General features: G+C 41.8%; 1 long non-coding RNA gene across 1 annotated transcript in view; it reads left to right on the top strand.

Moving 5' to 3' along the window:
- LOC140224006 (uncharacterized) overlaps positions 1–5,849 on the top strand; it is a 270,827-nt gene extending 264,978 nt beyond the window's left edge. The window contains exon 5 of the long non-coding RNA XR_011899243.1: positions 5,780–5,849. This is a non-coding gene — a long non-coding RNA (uncharacterized lncRNA). The remainder of the gene's footprint in view (positions 1–5,779) is intronic.
- Positions 5,850–14,794: the final 8,945 nt, after the last annotated feature.

Here is a 14,794-nt window from a genome sequence, read left to right as displayed (position 1 = left end):
CACTGATTCACTTACGCAACGAAGGTGACGAAGGGGTGATGGTAGCGGGTCTTAAACTCGGAATTCCAGCGCGATGTAATCTTGTAGCAGCCCTTACACACACAGTAAGAAATGCACCCCCCCCCCCCCGCAAAATGAGCCCCCCTCGCGTCGTCTTCAAAGGAGTCGCACCTGGATGCAGCGGCCGTAATTCACCGCTCCTCCGACGCAAAGGCGTATCTCAAGCTCCACGTGAGCCCTGATTCCCATATAACTCCATACTTTCCAGGGCTCATGTTGAAATGGAGATACGCCCTTACGCCAGAGGGACTGCGGATTTTCCGCGCCTCAGCCTCCCTCGCGGTGCGGCGCAGTTCGAAACGCTAAAAAGGAAATGAGCCCGTTCGGTTCAAGGCGATCATCGAGGTGCTCGAGCGAATGCCGTTAGTGGCGACAAAGACATTTAAACGGCGAGGTACGAGGGGGATGGAGGGGGGCGAAGGGGTAGATTGAATCGGGATAAGGCACCTCGTCGGAGACGGATCCGAGCATTCGAAAGGAGACCTCAAAACTGCCGCGCTAGGCAGAAACGCCGTAACATCAGCCAAACGTTGCCAAATTTTCATAAAATATGTATACAGTCGTTGCTAATCATTTCTCCCGGTAAAACGCGGTTTTTCGGGAAATTGCTAATTTTTTCTGTGAAATTCCTCGGAATTTTATTCAAAATTTAATCTGAGTCGTCTCGCAGCTAGAGGGAAAATATTTTTTTACTTTTTCCGGACATGAGTATTTGAATGTATTTCTGTCAATCGGAACTATGTGCATTACGACGTGAGCCCTGTTATTAATTTATTCTTATGGATCTCAGGAATCATGTTTTAATTAACAAAGTTCCGTTTGGCAGCACTGGAAATAATAATACATTGGATCTTGAGTCCAGACTCTTAAAAACATCGACAAGAAAAAATACTCTCGATTCAATCGGATTTTTGCTTAAATCAAGAACCAAGCCTCTTAATTTGAGCGGATTTCCTTTTGATTCAAGCAAAAATCTGATTGAATCAAGAGTCATTTTTCTTGCCAATGTTTTCAAGAGTCCGGACCCTAGATCCAATGTGTTTTTTCTTTTTCCAGTGTAGTTCCGTTTGGCAGAAATACGCCCATTTATTGAAGGTTTGGCAACATTTGAACGTTCATACGACGTTTTTCCTCGGCGCGAGAGTGTAATCAGTCCCCACGGTGGATTCGCGCATAACGCTCGCTCTCTAAAGGTCGCTGGATTATCCGCGTTATTAGGCGCGCCCGGCGAAGAACCGCGTATCCACCCCGCGGTCGCGGTGTCAATTGCGCGGTTTTGCCGGCGGCGGAGACGCCTGTTGCGGAGGCGCGGCAACGGGGTTATGTGTGCTAACGAAATTTCGCGCTCCCCCCCCCCCCCACCCCCGGCCCCCTGGCGTCGCGCCGAGCCGGGGCGCTTCATTATGCGACTCGAGCCCCGAGCTAATATTAATGAAACAGGTGGATATAATTATTACTTTTTCCGTTCAAACATCCCGTAATACGTTATTAATAGGAGGATGCTCCGTGCAATCTGGGCCTCGTCTTGAGTCCGGGGAGTATGGGGGGGAGGGGAGGGGTGACTTGGGAAAAGGCAGTGAGAGACGCGCCCGTTGTTGTGACTTTTTGGGCCCCTCGGTTTTTTCTTTCTATAGGCGTTTCTAAAAAAAAATCATCGGAGATTGAACTGCAAATAAAAGGAACACTGGAAAAAAAACACATTGGATCTGGAGTCCAGACTCTTGAAAACATTGACAAGAAAAATTACTCTTGATACAATTAGATTTTTGCTTAAATCAAAAAGAATCCACTCAAATAAAGAGGCTTGGTTCTTAACATAAGCTAAAGTCCGATTGAATCAAGAGTATTTTTTCTTGTCAATGTTTTTAAGAGTCTGGGCTCTAAATCCAATGTTTTTTTTCCCCAGTGAAAAATCCACGGAGAACGAGAACGTTTAACGGTAGCCAGAATCGGCGAAGGCTGGAAAAATCGGGAAATGTCTTTAAAAGTCGGAGGAAAATTGTTAAATCTTTTTTATTTACTTTCTTGACGTTTTGAACCATACTTATTGAGTGAAAACCACTCCAAAATGTTTTATTTAATACGCCTTGTATCCCTCAATGTCAAGAAATTTTAGCAAAATTTGTCACGGAAAACAGGGAAAGTCAGGAATTTTCATTTTCTCAAACTTTGTGGAACCTCTGGACCATGGTCTAACATTGGCGTCATTTTCAGATAATCATCGGTCAGTTCAGGATGAAGATTTTGTGCTTATTTATACCATGCAGCATGTGGAATAGGCATGGATGTTTCGTGGAAAGGCACGTAGATAAAAGATCTTTGCGATTAACTTAAAAATTTAGCCTTCACAGATATCCAGCTCTCCACAAAATTCATCTTACCACGTTCCCAAGAGATTTCAATTGGATTTCTCAAGTTCAATTGCAATTCATCCAATACCGGCCTCATATTCTAGCCTTCAAACGCCTCATTTTGCCCTTTCAACAATCTATCCTTCTTAGTATAATAAAACTTATTCGCTCAGAGGAAGGAATTGGTAGGGGGATGGTAATGATGAAGCAAGGATTTTAGGAAACCTCTTAAAAGAAGACTTTTCAAGAAGCAAGAGAACAGAAAAAAAATCAATGAAAAAGCAAGAGATTTTTAGATAGTGAGCTACCGGTAGACACTATCTTCGATGGAAAACTTTCTGTACTATCCTAAAGAACAAGTTGCAAGTGGCTCAGTATTATTTTGAGGTCAGTGGAGGGCATGAGGTTGAATCCTTATCCGACAACTTTTAACCTGGAGGGCTGCCGATTAGAACTTTAAGTTGTTCTTTCTCAGTAATATGCCTCTTGAACTGCACGAAACTATAAAACACGATAACCGTGGTTTAACTTGATATTTATAAGCGTTTTTGTGCATACATGCTCGAAAAACTTTCCTTTACGGCAGTCATACTAATATTATCTGTCACTAATGAACTGTTACAAATGAACCTTCTGGTGACGTGACGAGTGCAACGGATCTGTTCCCGCGTTAAAGTGACCGTTTTGGAAATCCGAATTTTGGGGCGTTTCTTAGTCGATTTTTTTTTGGGGGGGGGGGGGGGGTAAAAAAAAACTCCGAAAAACTGTAAAATCAGGGTCCTTCGTCCTTTCGATTCAAGCAAGCGGAAAAAAAAAAAAATTGTGCAATAGGCCCACTCTCACACTGACGTGGCGTGCTTTGCGATATATCGATTGATCCACCATTTAAATCTATGGAAAAGGATCGATAAACAGGGTTTCCGCAGCGAACGCCTTAATAATCGATTCTTTACCATAGCTACAAATGACGAAATATCGATAATTGATCATTCACGCCACGCCATTGCACTCTCAATGAACAGAATGTGGACATTGGCTCTGACAATAATTCTCCAAAGTGGGTCTCAGATATTGATAAGGGAGGAGAGAAGTGCGATGGCACACTTGTTCCACCCCGGTTCTGTGCAGACTTGCGAGCTCTCTTCACATTTTTAATTAATAAACTGTAAAAGTGATCCATACAAGTTTGGATGGTGTTCCTGTCGCGTTCGAGTCGGGACGCTCGAAAATTATGAATATGCATGAGGAGCTCACTCATCTCCCGCATTAATGCTCCGAGTGAGCTCCACCGTGAGAACGGAAGACGAATAGGGGGTTTTCCCTAAATTTACGGTCGTTAACCCTCAACAGCTCATCTTAATTTGTTCAATTTATTCACCGTGCATACGCCAACTTAGAGCATTCCCATCACCGTGGCTTGTCCCCTCAACTATTTTGTTTTTTTACTTACTCGTTTTTTTTTTTTTTTTTTTTGGGGGGGGGGGGTTATTACAGAATTATAATATGATAAAACCTTCATCGAGAAAACTTGGAAAATTGTTAGCGATAGAGAACTACACTGCTTGTATAGCGAAAGTTAGAGTACCTTTATAGGGAGAGGATGGAGTATGGACACTGGGCCCCGTGGAGGGCTTAGAACCTAAAAATGGCGGCGCTGTGCTCTGGTTGAAAGGCCTGGATACACGCTCAAATTTCCGTCCATATCCGATGAAAATGGTGACAAAAATGGCGGTCAAAGTTTTGCAGGCCGAAAAATTTGATGGTAGATGATGCGCACCAGTCGCCATTTGATCGGAAATTGATGGAAATTTGAGCGTGTATCCAGGGTCTTTTGATGATGGGAGCGGGTGAAGGGGTAATCGACGGTTATGACCGACCGCACTTGCTGCCAACCTTACCAAATGCAAGATGATTTTTCTCGAAAAAAGCACACGATTAGCCGTAAAACTATTTAAATGCGTCGTAGTAATGCATTTGAGTAAAGTTCTTGTTGCGGTTTGCAAATAAAACTAAATTTTGAGTTATTTTGTATTTACATTTACGTGCAGCGTCCACCATTTTTGGGCCGCAGAAGGCCCCATTCAGCCTCAGATGGCGAAACAATTAGATGTGGTATTGTGGTAACCGCAGTGACCATACTCTCTTTATGAAGGAACTGCAGCGAAAGTATGGACGTGTGTAAAACTCTGACAATCCATCAGGCCTACACCGATACCTCCGCGAATAAAGTCAGGGCCGAAAAGGGCAGCCAACATTCTAACACACAAAATGTCACTGCCAATCTTCAGATTCTAATTTCAAACCAAGATGGCCAAGAATGCTCATAGAGGAGCGTTATTCCGCAAAAATGAGTCACTTTAAGCAAAAAATGAGACAAACTCCATGAAGCGATCCGTCCATACTCTCGCTATACAGGCACTCTATAGAGAACTAAAGTGTTGTGAAAACAAGAGGTCATCTGCTCTTCTTAAAATACGTAACGCTGAAGGGAGGTCGATGAGGCGCGTTACGCTCACTGAGAAAAAAATCTCGGTGTATTTACTAAGAAAAGGGTAAAATTACCAAGAATTCAGGGTTCTATTTGATCCCAGTTTTTTCTTGGTAAAATTACCATTTATGGAATTGGTAATTTTACCGAGAAATCTCGGTAAAATTATTGAACGTTCTCGGTAATTTTACTGGACCTTGGTAAAAACGCCAATATTTTTTTTTCGACTGTGGTAGAATTACCGAGATAACATGGCAAAGATACCGGGAATGGACTACCAATAAAAGTGGTATTCTTACCTGAAAAAACAGTAAAAATACCGGTTTTTAGGTAAGCTTACCAGTCTGTCTTGGTAAAATCACCAATAAATTGGTAAAAAAAAGTGAGATGGTACATAGAGAAAAAAAAAGGAGGTGTTTGCATTTCGGGCATCTTGGAATTTTTTTGATGATTTGATGACGTAGGTCGGTACAGCGACGTTTATCCTGTCGATTTTCTTGGAAATGGTGTAATTTAAGGAAAAAATTCATTCTTTAAAAAGTGCCTGAAATTATATAATGAGTTGATTTAAGTAAAAAAATCGGACATTATGGTCCGTTTTTCATATTTCGTATTCCGGATTTCGCTGACCAGTTTGTACCGACCTACGTCACAGGGTAAACAAACCTCAAAATGCAAACACCTCCTTTTTTTTCTCTATGAAGATGGTAAAGGTACCAACGGACCGTGGGAAAAATGCCGAGAATTTTTTTTCAGTGATGTCGCTGTCACGTGTTAAAGGATATACGGACCTACCTCACAAAAGCGTGAAGTGTATCGATATATATGCGTACTTCGGTTTTTTTTTTTTTTTTTTATCCTCCGTTTTCTTCTTTTTCAGGTCTATGATTCTGCAAAGAAAATGGAAATTTCGTCGTGTATCTAACTGTTAAGACTGCAGCGACTGAAACGTGAAAGTACTCTTTTCGGCAGTTATGTACAGTGTTTTGCACGTTTTAGAACTTCAGAATGCTCGGGGATTTACTTTATCATTCAATTTAAATTCATCACTCACTGTTCGTTCGAAAAGTTTTTAATACAATTTCCACGTAAAAACATGAACCCGCGGAACATCTGCAGAGGATGATTTTGGGTTATTTTTCGTCCCACCATAATTTTCGAACAATTGTAAACACCAAAACTTCATTTCCATTCAGATGAGGTTTGATCCGAAACTTTCGACAACTCTAGCACTGATCAGCTGGATCATGTTTGACTGATTCTTACGATGTTGAAAGTACTTATAAGATCATAATTTCCCTTCTACATCAACATACATGCAGCTATAACGATTCTGGGAAGTTAACACACTTTAAGCCTTAAATTCATGTAAAAATAATCGATTCTATGTTTAACAGTATTCGAATCGATTGTTTCTCATACATTTCGATCAGTGGCGTGGCGTGGCGTGCTTTGCGATATATCGATTGATCTACCATTTAAACCTATGAAAAAGGATCGATGAACTGGGTGTTCGCAGCGAACACCTTAATAATCGATTCCTTACCATAGATTCAAATAAGGAAGTATCGATAATCGATCATTCACGCCTCGCCACTGATTTCAATGGAGGAAAAACAGCGTTGTCAGCTTGCGAGGATCGCCACTGACCCAAATACTCGATTATGTCGGAAAAAAAGACGGCTTCGTAGGCAAGCAAAGCAAATAAACGTATGGGTATGGTGAACGGATCAGTGACACAGAACCGTGTTGTAATGGTTGACACTGTTAGAGGAGCAACAATATCCGTCCGAACGCCTGTTTTTTAACGCCAAATAACAGTGATTGATTTAATGACGCGTCGTATCAACACTCCGGGTCCAAGTTCACCGCTCTTTTTTGTGTCTGTGTTCAGCATCATCATCTGTCTCTCTCCTACGAAACTCATCGGATCGAGGCCCTTCTTCGAGGGCTATCCTGCCATGCTGAAAGGAAGAACGCCGTATGAACATTCGAGAGTTGCCAAATTTTCCTCAATTAATTTTTTCCTTTTTGAGGAAAGTTACGAACATTTTTCCTTAAAATTTTCAGGGACTATAGGTGAGATTGCGAACAAAATTTTCTGAAAAATGGACCACTAGACAAGGTACGAATTTAAGCATTCTGACACATGTTTTCTAACCAGAATTTCACGTAGAACACGATTCACGTAACGAAAATTACTGAAACCAACTCCTAATGGAGATATTAACATTTTTATTTCACATTGGTCACGAGGAATTTGAACTGCCTGCTCACAAGAAACTCAAAGCTCTACGTGAGTCAAATCGCGCACTACAACGGTTTCAGCAAGCTTCTCAATCGAGCTATGTTCATTTCCCACCATGTGTTTTTCAAACTATAAGTAATTTGCAATAGCTGAGCCAAAGCGTCAAGATTGAGGTTGCCAGATTTTTTTATCGCAGAGTGTCATGATAACGTTTAGCGCGCGATGTGAATCACGTAGAGCATTGAGTTTTCATAAGCGGGTGGTTTCAATTCACGCACCAAGAATCATTAAACATCTTTGGAAGGAGTTGATTGCGGTAATTTTCGTTGTGCGCATCATGTTTTTCGTAAAATTTTGGTGGAGAAACATGTATCAGAATGCTGAAATTCGTACCTTGTCTAGTGGTCCAATTGGAAGGAAAATATCCACAAGTTTAACAGGAAATTCTTGTTTTATCAAAGGAAACTTGGCAACGCCTGAAGGCTCATACGGCGTTTTCCCTTAGCACGGCAGTCTCCTCTCGCGATGAAAAACGAAAAAAAGGAGAAAGAGCAACGCCGAGGCGGCGTGGACCAAAAGAAGAACGACGTCTTATTTTGTTTTGCGCTAATAAAATTAATCTCTTACAAGGAGAGCGGGCTCACAAAATGAAAAGTATCCGTATCACGCGCCAAGCTGATTGACGGCCATTACTCTTCTTAACGGGGCAGGAATTGAGATAAATAAAAAGTCATCTTGCGCAATACTTCTCACCGCTCCCCCCCCCCCCCCCCCCCCCGGACACACTTTGTCCTCCCGACTTCGACTTTCATCCGGACCGAGACCCGAACTCACCGGGGCGAGATTCGAGACGCAGGGTCAAAGGAGGATAGACAGGAGTGAATAAACCGCGTGGGAGGAGGAGGACGGGGCTATGTGGAGATGGACCGATAAAGAAAGTGTCTGAAATATATTTCCTCCGAAGTTGCTTCAATCTATTCCCGCCTTTTGTCTCTGAGTTTCGGGCTGAGCTCCGGCGGCCGCAGTCGTCGACTTATTTTCCTTCAATTATCGATTCCAATCGAAGGCTCCTGAGGTACCCTTTCCTCCCTCCTCCCGCCCGTCTCTCCTCCCCCCCCTCCCTGCTCTCCGCCCTGTGGAACATTTGATTTCCTCTCGGCTCAACTTTCTCCCGCTCTCCCCATACTCCATTTCAACCATTATCCATTATAGCTTTCATCAAGTTTCGCGCCTATCAAGTTTAGCGCTCCATAATTTTCTTCTCCGTATCTTACCTCATTGTTATTGAAAGTAAAGCACTATATTTAATCACGTGTCTTTTCTCTTTTTTCCCCCTCTGTTGACGCTTTTCATTGCTAGTGTCGAAGATACCGCGTCTTATCCGCATATTCTCGCGCTGAGAGACAACGTCGTGTAAGCAATAAAAAGTGTCCGTAAATTCCCCCGAATAAAATATTTATTTTGTGAATATTTTTAATCATTTTTTACTGAAATTTTATTATGATACGTTATAGACTGCATCAGGAACAAAATGCCGCAAAAAGTTCAAAGGAAAAAATTGAAGTGCTGGGTGCTAAAAGGGCATTTCTTGGTCACAGTGTCTCAAAATCTCATCCAACGAAGCACCCATTATAATTGAAGCAAATGTATGTAATGTGCTGTAACTTTTACTGAATATTCTTTGTGGTTTCACAGTGCTGAAAATGTAAAATTTTAGACAATTTACCCAATGGTTTCCTCCCTAAAGCAAGAATTAGCAATGAAGATTCTGAAACACCGGGACTAAGAAATGCCCTTTTTGCACATAACGCCTCATTTACCGCAATTAGAATAAATTTGGCAACATCAAATTATCTGTAAACGGTTTTTTTGGGCAGCATGGCGGCCTTTAGTAATTTGAAAATGATAAAAAGCCTGAAAAGTTCTATTGATCGAAGTTGTTGAAATATCTACTGCGTGCAAATTCAGTATTGGGGCGCCTTCAATCCGAGTGATACTTCCAGCTTTGCCGCAAGGTTAGTTTAGTTGCGTGACCTAACTTAACCCAACCTGCTTCCGTTGCGATTGGGTTTCGAGCTTTGTGACCGATTAAATAAGAACTAGCAGTAGAGATTCTGAAACACCGCAATCAAGAAGTGCCCTTTTTGCACACCACGCCTCAATTATGTAGGTATAACCACGGAAAATTCGCTTTTTAATAAAAAGATATGGCTAGAGGGCGTATCCTTCAGTAATTTATATGGAGCATAAATTATTTTCCCTATCTGCATTAGGCCGCATCATAACAGTAAACGGACCTCGACAGTTTGGAGTGGAATGTCTCAGCTCGAATTCTTGCGTGACATCTTCCCCCATTCTTAGCTACCCTCTCTCGTTGGCTCATTTGATTCTGGAATTTTGTTTCGGGCTGTCGCGGCACTTCGTGAGAGCATCCAGCTTATTTGAACTCTACTCGAATGCTTGTCTTCTCGAGTTGACTCAAGCAAATCTCTAGAGCTAAAAGCTGTTGAGCTTTTTCTGTCGTAAATTTATGGTTATGATTTTGCTTTTTTTCACGTTTTAGTGTTATCTAATTTTTGGCATCAGTAAGATTTGCCAGGAGAATCGTGTTTCGATGCTTAAATCGTCCTCTGCCGGCAAAAGTATCGCTAGCTGCATTCACGCCTAGTCGCTACGTTCCCGGACATTTTAATATTGTTTTCATTTTTTCTTTAAAATGTTCCACGGTTTTTCATGAATGAGAGATTGAAATTGATGATGAATATGTGATGAGAAGTATCAGATGAAATTTTCTAGTGATTATGTTCATTAGTTTTCAAAAAAAAAAAAAAAAAAATTGACAAGTTTGAGATGTTGGGCAACATTGTGTCTAAGAAAAAATGGCGCTTGCGATACTTTGACCGAGAAATGACAGAATCTGAAAAATTCAAACCTTCCCAGCCCACTTTTCTCTTTGACAGAAATGTTTTTTTAATAAATTCGTAGTTTCAAACGTAGACGTACTAGAATAAATGATTACGTATGATGTCCATCTATGGGTTTTCCCTTCGGAATGCATTTTTGTTATGATACATAAAAACTTAGCGTTTGGAACCTTTAATTAGATTGTATGAATCTGTATTCATAATTCTCGAAATATGACCCTTTCACCCTCTTCCTTACCCATTGGCGCACCGATCATCCCGCCAGTTCTCTTAGAGCTTTGAAAAACCACTATAAGAAAAAAAGTGTAGTGATGGACAGATGATTTTCAGAAAAGCTAATCGGTGATTATTTGATTTGAAAGTTCATTTTCATATTGTTGTATAATGTCTGAACGAAAGGCTGATAGGAAGAAAGAGAGAGAGGCAGGGAAACCAGGACCTGCGTTGAAGCGAAGATGGGTTGCTGTTACAGAAAAGTTTGAGAAAATCTGTGTCACTCAATCCGGATACAAGTTCCCTCGCGAAGGGAAGGGGAGGTCAGGTCGGCCTCTTTCACTCTGAATAATTTAGAATAAATTTCAATCCAAAAAGAGAAGTTTTTCACTCGATTAAATCACGGTGCTTGGAGTAATATCAAGAAACGCGTACATCGCCTCTCGCCCATATCGATTAGAGAACCGAGAGTAATCTGACGTCACTCCTCAATTTACATTCGTGGAAACGAAGCAGTCATCGCATTATTCCCTATAGGTCCGTGCAATTTTCCTTCGCAGCGATGATCCTATGGATAATAGATGCTTGTCAGAATGCGATGGAATAGTGCACTTTTACCCTCCGAGAAAGTTGGTGTAAGAGCGGAAATTTTCAAACCTCGCGTTGTAGATGAGTGCTTTCAGCGTGGTTTCACCAAAGGACATATTTCAAGGAAAATTTCAAGATTTTTCCAGAGATAACCGTCCAAAATTATCGAATTTGATCACGTTGCCATTTTAGCGTGAAGTAATTAATCGTGTAGATAAATTTTGCAACCTTGGATGGATGATGTATTCCCTTGTCTAGGAAATATTGGCCGATTCGGCTATTTTCCGCAAGCTTGCAGAATTTCTGCCTACTGACTGTACTGTGACTCGAGAACAATCAGGAATTTCTTTTTTAAACCTTAACGGATTTTTCTATGGTTTACTGTAGAGAAGTTTTAAGTTCTCGGGCGGTTATAACGTTGCATTCAACGTCACTTTCTGTGTGTCATTATTTCACATTTTGCCGTTCCCCTGTCGGTGAAGCGTAATTTCATTGCATGGTTACAAAACCGGCTCACACAATTCAATTTGTTTCTCAATTACAACCGTGGAATTCCTGTCTTTTTTGCCGATGTTTGCGTGTAATCAGAAGAAAAATCAGGGAAACTCCCAGTCAGGAATTTCCAACAGTCTCGTGGTGAAAATACAATATGCGAGTGGAAATTAAGAAACGCTGTAATGCAATTACGTTCTTTTGTCTGAGAAACGACGATTCGAGTATAAATATTCAGCAGTGCTCCCATTCCATGCCCGTCAACCGTTCCGGGATTCGGAACTTCTTTATTCCCACCTGTTCCACTCCATGACCGTGAAAAGTTCCAGTACTCTTTTCAGATTTCTTCAAAAGTTCCGGAAAATGCAAAAGATCCGGAACATTTTGGGACTTCAAAAAGATCCGGAACATTTTGGGAAGTTCAAAAGATCCGAAACATTTTGGGAAGTTCAAAAGATCCGGAACATTTTGGGAATTTCAAAAGTTCCGGGAAAAATTCAGGAAAATCTGAAAAGTTCCAAAATTTTGTACCAGTTCCGTGAAAAATTCAGGAAAATCTGAAAAGTTCCGAAATTGTGTACTAGTTCCGAGAAAAATTCAGGAAAATCTGAAAAGTTCCAAAATTTTGTACCAGTTCCGGGAAATGGGAGCACTGATATTCAGCAACCTCGGAATGGAGACACTTTCGTCCGTCTCATCGTTGTCAGATTTTTCTGAAAACCAGCATTTTTCTCCATTCAAAACCACAGTAAATAAACAAAATTGATCGTACAACCTGGCAAGAATGCTTCGTCTAGGAAACGGCGATCCGTCCGTCGGTCTGAGACGCATCCTCGGATGCCGGGATTTTTTCTCCGCGAGTTCTCGACGGGACGAGGCTGAATCGGGAAAAAGCCGCAGGGACCCCGGGGGGGGGGGGGGGGGACACAAAAACCGAACCGGTGAGGAGACGGCGCGGGTCGCGTTGTCAGGTCGTCCCGCCCCAGCCCCGGCCCGCGATCGAGGGTATTCGCGAAATAGTCGGGATCGGGCATCTCCAAGAGGAGGAGGGAGGAGGGTGGAGGGCGAGGAGGGGGGGCGATGCGCTGCGCCGCAACTGATACAAGCTGCAAAGGCAGAGCTCGGCAGCGAAAATTGCGATGACGAAGGTATACGATGGAAACTCGCGGGGGACGGTGACGGGGAGGGCGCGGAGGGGGAACGGGGGGGGGGGGTGCACGGGCGAATGCAGGGCCGCCGCACTCGGGGTCTGGTCGATCGGAGTTTTCGGACGTAGGCTGGAGTACCTATCCACGGGAGAGTATTGCCATCTCTGTGCCGCTCTCTCATCTGTTCATCAGTTTCAGGCTACACTGGAAAAAAAACACATTGGATCTAGAGTCCAGACTCTTGAAAACATTGACAAGAAAAAGGACTCTTGATTCAATCAGATTTAAGCGTAAATCAAAAGGAAATCCGCTCAAATTAAGAGGCTTGGTTCTTGATTTAAGCTTAAATCTGATTGAATCAAGAGTATTTTTTCTTGTCGATGTTTTTAAGAGTCTGGACTCTAGATCCAATGTGTTTTTTTTTCCAGTGTATCATGGAGCTCCAAAGTTGGCCCAATGTAAGCAAACTCGATCTAGAGGAGTACGTAATCTCGGCTGAGAAATGAGTGATAATCGCACTCAAAGGTGAATTTTTGGCAAAAACATGCATCAAAGCTCGATCCGAACTCAAAATAGAAGTTGGATATAAATCGTTTTCGAATCAGTCGTTTTAGAGATAATATTTCATGTAGTTTCTCCCTTCAGATAAGTGCTTTTAAAAATGAGCCAGAATTAGTGGTACCTCAAGGCAAAATGTAGTCCAACTACTGTCTCCCACAGGAACACTCATAATGATCGAGAATGCAACTATTCGAACTCGTAGGAAGTGTTCTTGCCTACACGATGAATTGAAGGCGGACTGCACTGCCGACAAAGCAATCTCATTACTTTCTTCTAATTGTTATTGGTCGTGATCCTCAATTCCTCATGAGACCTCGGTATGTGCCCTTTCCTAAATGATCCCTCATGTACGTCCCATTCAGTTCGAGTTAAAGGAATGTAAATTTATATAACTTGCAGTTCAATGATTCACGCGCAATAGTAGTTATTTTTACTTACTCCTTCCAGGCTCTCTTAGTTCTCCCAACTATTGTGTACCTCATTCCGGCCAGTAGTGCATTTCACCACTACTCGGAGTCTTTTCAGGGCACACAGTGTCAGAAGGTCCTGACTAACTATGCCTCAGAAATTATGTCACCTGCTTGATTGTAAGAGGGAGTGATTTTCTCAGGGGCCGTTAATTAATTACTTTGAATTGCCTCTTAGCACGCTTAAAGACACTTAGAGTTAATGACTTAGTTATGTGCACTACAGATTTGTATTCTGGTTGTCAAATTTTACCGTAAGATTGTTCTGTCGGCAGTCCAGTTTGCCTTCAAATCATCATATAGGCAAGAACACTTCTAGCGAGTTCGAATAGATGCTCTCTTAAAAATAATGCAAGTACATTGTTGAATACAGTTGGATTACATTTTGAAATAAGGAACCACTATTTCCAACTCATGCGTAATGGCATTTTCCTTCACGAAAAAACTAATGGCAAATAAGGTGTGAATTCCAACAAACAGGTCCTAAAGGTCAGTCGAAATACGCCCGGAAGAGGAGGCTTAAGCAGGTCCCATAACGCGTCAGCTGAATAAAATATCAGTGAGTGAAAGTTGTGAGTTTACCGCTAATACACAATTAGTAATGGCAAATACAAATATGTTTTCTGTAAAATTAATTATTTTTTCTAAAATGAATGAAAGTTTTATCGTACAGAAGCTTTCTGAGGTCGAATGAATCAGTTATATGCGTTACAGGGTTGTGCTATAGTGGGTTGAATCTTACCTATTAGAAGGAGATAACAAGATCGGTTTGTCGGCAATACAGTTCGCCTTCAACTCATCGGGTAGGCAAAAACACTTCCGATGAGTTCGAATAGTTGCATTCTCGATCATTATACGTGTTCCAATGGGAGACAGGAGTTTGACTACATTTTATCTTGAGGTACCACTATTTCTGGCTCACTTGTAAAAGCACGTATCTGAATGGCGAAACTAACGGAAATATTGCCTCTAAAACGAATACAAGTTTTACGGATAAAAGCCTTTTTGGGAGGATGAATCAATGGAGTTCTTACATATGTGGGGGATTTGCGATTTAAGTACTTTTTCTCGCGTAAAATCTTGATAACGCGAGAAACATAATGGTGCTACTAGTTTTCTCTGAAACGAACCCACACAGCTTACAAAAAGCTCTAAAAGTTGAGGCCGTGATGGAGGGTATATTCCGTGCGTTTCTCTCGCAAAATTTAATGTCAGAACCAGTATTTCAGGGTTGTCATAGTCAGGGAAAAATTG

The sequence above is a fragment of the Bemisia tabaci genome, chromosome 2 (assembly GCF_918797505.1).
Source record: "Bemisia tabaci chromosome 2, PGI_BMITA_v3".
Lineage (NCBI taxonomy): Eukaryota > Metazoa > Arthropoda > Insecta > Hemiptera > Aleyrodidae > Bemisia > Bemisia tabaci.
The sequence above is the reverse complement of the archived record's forward strand: the minus strand, read 5'-3'. Positions and strand labels throughout refer to the sequence as shown.